This window comes from Nomascus leucogenys, chromosome 2, assembly GCF_006542625.1.
Source record: "Nomascus leucogenys isolate Asia chromosome 2, Asia_NLE_v1, whole genome shotgun sequence".
In the NCBI taxonomy this organism is placed as follows: domain Eukaryota; kingdom Metazoa; phylum Chordata; class Mammalia; order Primates; family Hylobatidae; genus Nomascus; species Nomascus leucogenys.
This window is the reverse complement of record NC_044382.1, coordinates 5,030,799-5,037,619: the sequence shown is the minus strand read 5'-3', so window position 1 is coordinate 5,037,619 and position 6,821 is coordinate 5,030,799.

Genomic DNA, 6,821 nt, shown 5'->3' with positions numbered 1-6,821 from the left:
ACAGTGGAACAGTCAAACTTATATTGTTCAGAAATTTGTGGGTTTCCCTCCTTTTGGTTTTAATAGCAATGCATACTCATTTTAGAAAATTGGAAAATAACGGAAAAGTGTGAAGAAGAAAATAAAAGTTTTCCTTAAGTCTCTCTTATGTGTGTGTGTGGATTTCCTCCCAAATATTAAATATTGTCAATAATAAACCAATATTGAATAATTGAAAAGTGCCAGCCGCGATGCTATGCACTTTACACGCACTTCTTCACAATAATTTAAAAAGCAGATACATACTACTATTATTGCTATTTACAGACGTAGAAATGGAGGCAGAAGAAAGTTTGTTAACCTAATCACATACCTAGAGGTAGAAGAGTAGGATTTGAACCCAGGTTTTGAGGATCTAAATCTTGCATTTTAGCCTGAGGTATCCTGAGAGCTAGTTGGTATCCCACAATAGGTAAGGCTTTATATCTTGATTTTTTTGAGTAGCCACAATTCACCACTGGAATCCCATAGCTGCCACCATTTTCCTCTCTTCCCTTCATCTTTTGCCTATTGTTAGCTCAACTCCCTCTCCCAACCTCAGCAATTATGTCTGCTATTGTTAGTTCCTCATCTTACACAAGCAGTAGAGGGGATGTAAATAGCAAATTCTGCAATATCCTTGGCTCCTGGGAAGATGCAGAATTGGCAAAGATCCAGGATGTTCTCCACGCCAATATTTAGTACTCAAGACAGTTTAATTTTTTTTTTTTTTTTTGAGACAGAGTCTCACTCTATCACCCAGGCTGGAGTGCAGTGGTGCAATCTTGGCTCACTGCAGACTCCGCCTCCTGGGTTCAAGCAATTCTCCTGCCTCAGCCTCCCAAGTAGCTGGGATTACAGGTGCACACCACCATGCCTGGCTAATTTTAGTATTTTTAGTAGAGACGGGGGTTTCACCATGTTGGTCAGGCTGGTCTCGAATTCCTGGCCTCAAGTGATCTACCTGCCTCAGCCTCCCAAAGTGCTGGGATTACAGGTGTGAGCCACCACACCTGGCCAAGAGAGTTTAACCCTCAAAAGAAACATTCAGGTGTTGGATTATACGCATCCTCTAACACCAGCTCAATCATTCACAATGGGTCAGTTAATGACAAACATTCTCTCTTAATAGCTCACCATCCTTGAGATTACCTAATGTCTGTTCCTACTGGTTGACTCCACACTGATCACTCACCTTTAGCCCCAGGAGAAGCCCAGTTCAGGCTGCCTCAGCCCCAGGTTCTTTCTTCTCCAAGCCCCTGATCACTCTGACTAGTCCCTTCTCCATTTTTGGCACCCCACACCTTACTCTCCTTCCTCAGGGAAAGTTCTTCTGACCCCTAGATCCAATGAGCTATTTCCTCCATGCTACAGACACTCAAAGCCTCATTTTTTGTAGCAATTATTATAATTGGAAGTGAATGATTTACAGACAAATTGGCCACCTGAGTCCCCTGATAGGGTGTAAGATTTAGAATGGGGACCATGACTTGTTCATCACTGTGTCTCCAGCTCTTAGCACAATAGTTCTTAGCTCAAAGAGAATGTATAAATTCCTGTCTGTTTCCTAAAGCTGTGGGATAGCATCACAGAGTGCGTGGGTAGGATTATGTGTGGCCATAATCTTCAGAAAAGAAGGAGCATTCTAGCAGGAGATAATGGATGAATCTGTGGTGACTTAAATGGGTAAGTGATCCTGGAGATTGTCTGCACTTGGTTCACACTGTGACAATTTCACTGTCTGTCATGGGGACCTCTGTCTTGGTTGCTGGGTCTCTGAACATTGACAAGAGGCTGCATTCTGTATCCATGACCTTCCCTCTGGAATCGAAGTAAATGGTGAGGGATAAAAGGGGAAGGGGATGAGGAATGAAGATGACCAAGCTGAAGGGAAGTTTATTATTTATCCAAACCGTGGAATAGGAGGCCTCCACAACATCCAAAATGTATTCTTCCCCATTCAAGAGACATGTAATACACACCAGCAGTCATCAGAGAGCGCCATTGCTGTATTAATAATCCAAAACATTCGGAAATGTCTGTGCGGAACACTGTTTTAACTTTGGCTTAGCTAGTAATCTGGTTTTCAGGTATCCTTCACGTAGCAAATTGTTGTTGCTTCTCAGTATTAAAACTTGTCTGTAATAAGTTGCCCGACCCCAAAGAATTACACATTTTAGGTGCTGGAATATTTTTTGTCGAAGGCTACATGAAAAAGTAGAACTTCCACAAGCCCAAATCTAGACCTCACAGAAACTGGAAAAGAAATGAGATCTATCGTTTGCCAAGGGAGATATAAGAAAGTAGTCAAATGTGTGGACTTTTTGCATCAGGTGACTCTGGATTGGAATCCCAGCTGGCAAAGCTGGATCATCCCTCTGAACCTTAGTTTTCCCAGGACAGTGGAGAGGCTTGAGTGCCATTTCGGCAATCCATTTTAGCATAATTCCTGGTCTTTAGCAAATGTTTACTAACATATTATCATCATGAATTTACATTTGGGTCAGGAGGTTTTTTAATTAACTTCTATTTCTCTTCTTAGCCTCTAAATTCCACAAAGGCAGGGATTGTCCATTTCAACCATCATTGCATCCCTAGCACCAGGAAGAGTGCCTGGGACATGAGGCTCTCCACAAATGTATGACAGATGAATGAAAAAAAAAAAAAGGATGAGTGAATGGGAAATTTACTCTTCTAGGTATAGGAAAAGGCCATTTAAGACTTTTGATAATGCCCTGAACCGAATGTCAGAATATAGTCAATATTCAGAGGGGTCAAGTACAGTCTAGGGATCTGTCCATAATGTATGACTAAACTGGACTAAGAGTCTGGGGCTTGGAGCAGGCCCAAGGTTAGAAGATGATCTGGGAGTTGCCTTGGTAACCTTCCAACCTTCTAATCGAAGATCCTGGTCCTGAAGCGAGAGCATTCCAGAGCCCTAAGACTGAGTCCAGGGCTGCATTTAGACACCACACCTGCTTGGGGTAGACTAGTTATTGGTCCTTATTTGTGATCATGAGGTGGCTCTTTTTCTTCTTACCTATGTATATTCATCCAAGGGGTCTTGCCAATTCTTAGTCTGGACAGCTGTTAATTTCTTAATTAACAGCATCCAGAGTTTCTTGAGATTGCCTTGTCTATAGCATTTTGGCTACATCTGCACCATCTGATCCCTGCTTTTTTGTTTGTTTGTTTGTTTGTTTCCTTTTGATGTTTTCCAGCATCTCTAATGATAGATTGGATCTGATACACATTAAGAAGAAAAACAGGGGCCAGGCGCCATGGCTCAGGCCTGTAATCCCAGCACTTTGGGAGGCCAAGGCAGGTGGATCACAAGGTCAAGAGATCGAGACCATCCTGGCCAACACGGTGAGACCCTGTCTCTACTAAAAATACAAAAAATTAGCCGGGCATGGTGGCGGGCGCCTGTAGTCCCAGCTACTCAGGAGGCTGAGGGAGGAGAACGGCGTGAACCCGGGAGGCGGAGCTGGCAGTGAGCCGAGATCACGCCACTGCACTCCAGCCTGGGTGACAGAGCGAGACTCCGTCTCAAACAAAAAACAAAAAACAAAAACAGGGCTTTAATAAACAGGAATCCCCAGCACCAAGCAACACTACTAGCATCTCTCCAACCAAATACGCATCTTGGACAAGATTTCATGCCACAGTGTTTTTAACACTTTGTCATGTCAAGTTATTATTAATAAAGGATGTATAGAGAAAGAGGAAACCTGATACAATACAAAGAAAAAGGTGAGACATTTGGATTTTGGGTTACGTTTGGATCCAGCTGCTCTGCTTATTGGCTGTGTGACCTAGGGCAATCCATTAGCCAGTCTGAGCCTCCCTTTGCTCATCTGTAAAGTGGGGATAGTAATACCCGCCTTGAAGAACTGTCACAAAAATTAGGGACAATATCTGTGTAGAACCTGACACAGAGTAGGCCCTCGATAGCTAATAACTAATAATGTGGCCTTGATACAACATCCTGATGCATTTAATTGTAGCCTATTATTGGGCAGAAGTCTTGGCTAATATGTATCTAGAGTTAACACTAATAAATATATTAGTTTGATAGTTTCAATCTTATGATGACGTAGGGATTGACTCAGCCAGTCTCTAAATTGGTGGACTCAGTGAAGCCAAGTTCATGGCCAAATCCTGCATGCTACTGCTGCTGGGTCTGGATCCATCCTCTACCTCTGTCTTCACACTTCGTGTTCTCTAGCAATACTTCCTCTGCCCCCAGTTACTTCTACTTGCCTACCCAATATCCATTTCCCCTAATTTATAAACAGGATCCAATTCTGTTTGGGGCTGCAGCACGTCTGGCTAAAGTATATATATCTGTGATTTCCTTGTTGCTAAGAGTGACCGTAGGGCCCAGTTCTGGCTGAGGAGACAGAAACTGAGGGTTTCTGGGAAAGCTTTGCCTTGCTGATAGAAGCACCACTCCTTCCTGCTGTGGCATCCTTCCTTCTTCCTGCAGGGAGGTTTAGCACTCAAGAACCAACACCATAAGGGTTATTTGGGGCCATGTTACTAGTTCTGGCCAAAGAGTTGTGAGCAGAAGTGACTTGGGTCACTTCTAGGCCAGGCCATTTTCATACCAACATGAGACCTCTCAGAGTTCTCTTTCCACTTGCCGTGGTAACCAGGAAAATTTGAGATGATGGCTAATCTATCATCCTGGGCCTCAAAGCGAGGTGACATGGAGCAGAGGCCCCAGATAACCCGACATGTAACATGAGTGAGAAAGAGACCTTTTGTTTTAAGCTACTGAGATTTGGAGTTGTTTTTGACTGTGGCATAACCTAGCATATCCTGCGTGATACAACCCTGAGTACGTTCCTCCACTAAAGCCATCACTTTTGGAATGACCAAATATGAAAGCTAATGAGTGAATAAATGCATAAGTGAATCAAATTTCTTCTCCAGGGCCCTGTGCCTTCAGATTAATTTTTTTTTTCTTTTTTCTTTTTTTTTTTTTTGGCGACGGAGTCTCGCCCTGTCGCCCAGGCTGGAGTGCAGTGGCGTGATCTTGGCTCACTGCAAGCTCTGCCCCTCCAGGTTTAAGCAATTCTCTGCCTCAGCCTCCGGAGTAGCTGGGATTACAGGCGCGTGCCACCACACCCGGCTAATATTTTGTATTTTTAGTAGAGATGGGGTTTCACCATCTTGGCCAGGCTGGTCTTGAACTCCTGACCTCGTGATCCACCCGCCTTGGCCTCCCAAAGTGCTGGGATTACAGGCGTGAGCCACCGCGCCCGGCCCAGATAATTTCTATGAGTGACTATAAGTCAACCTAGTTTACTCTATATCTCTTTGAGACAGCTTAGGTCAGTCCTTCTTTAACTTTGGTGTTTGTCGAAATTCCCTGAGGACCTCGTTAAAACATACAGGTGCTCAGTCATCCTGCCAAACCCACAGAATGGATCTGTAGAGACAGGCCATGGCTGTTTACATTTTTTAAGCAAGTTTTCAAGGGGGTTCTGAGAGTGGGCCAGGGTGGGGAACTGTTGTTTCTCTAGGTAGAAACATCAGATCCATCAACGGAGCAGAAAGAGAGATTATTTTCAGCACGAAATCATTTTCTCCTCAACTCCTACTCCCATCCTGCCTGCTTGTTTCTGGCTGGCCACTTCTGCCTAAAACGAATACCTTTGGTAAAGATTTACTTGAATGCAAAGGTCAAGCTCTATGACCTTTGTTTGCGATGTATCCTCTCTGGCCTTTGCACCTCTTGCCTATAAAAGAAAGGAGTTGAAACAGGGTGACCAGAAGAGTAGTAGGTCTGTAAGAGACAACATTGAACAATGTAACAATTCCACCGCTGCCACACACACAATACAGTGTGATGAGTGATTGTGCTACTTCTAAGATAATGAAGAATATATATATACATATATATATATATATTTTTTTTTTTTGAGATGGAGTCTCACTCTGTCGCCCAGGCTGGAGTGCAGTGGCACGATCTCGGCTCACTGCAACCTCCGCCTCCCGGGTTCAAATGATTCTCCTGCTTCAGCCTCCTGAGTAGCTGGGACTACAGGCACACACCACCACACCTGGCTAATTTTTGTATTTTTAGTAGAGACAAGGTTTCACTATATTGGCCAGGATGGTCTTGATCTCCTGACCTCGTGGTCCACTTGCCTCACCCTCCCAAAGTACTGGGATTACAGACGTGAGTCACCGCACCCAGCCAACATGTATTATGTGTATAAATTCACGTGTGCTGCACGCCCTGGGGCATAGTGATGGGACAAAGTTTAAAGCTGCGGACAAACATCTCCTTTGCTCCTGCCAATATTTATCTGCAATTGCATGTTTAGCGTTATTTGGAGAGAATATCTAAATCTGAGGACTCTGGACCGTGAGGCCCAGGGGAATAGCTCTCCTGCCATCCAGTCTCATCCACCTACTTCCCATATCCTGTGCCAAGAGGGCACAGGGAAGCCTAGCTCTGGGTGTCTGGGTGTGGCTCAGGTGTGGCTGGGTGTGGCCAGGCTGTGTCAGAGGCAATCAGAAGTATCTGAGCTGATGCTCGTGGGAATCCCTTTCATTTCTGAGGGCTGAGCAGGCCCCAGCATGTGCTGGATCTTTCTGAAAATGCAGCTGAAATCCTAGAGATTCAGGGGACGGGGAGAGGCAGAACAGCACATGGTGCCAGCCAGGGGAAGGGAAGTAATATTGATTACGCACCTTCTACATACCTGGTCCTTACCCTCCTTACTCCCATCACCTCTAGTTGAGACAAAAGCTCTGCAAGGCAGACAGATGTTATTCCCATTTTACAG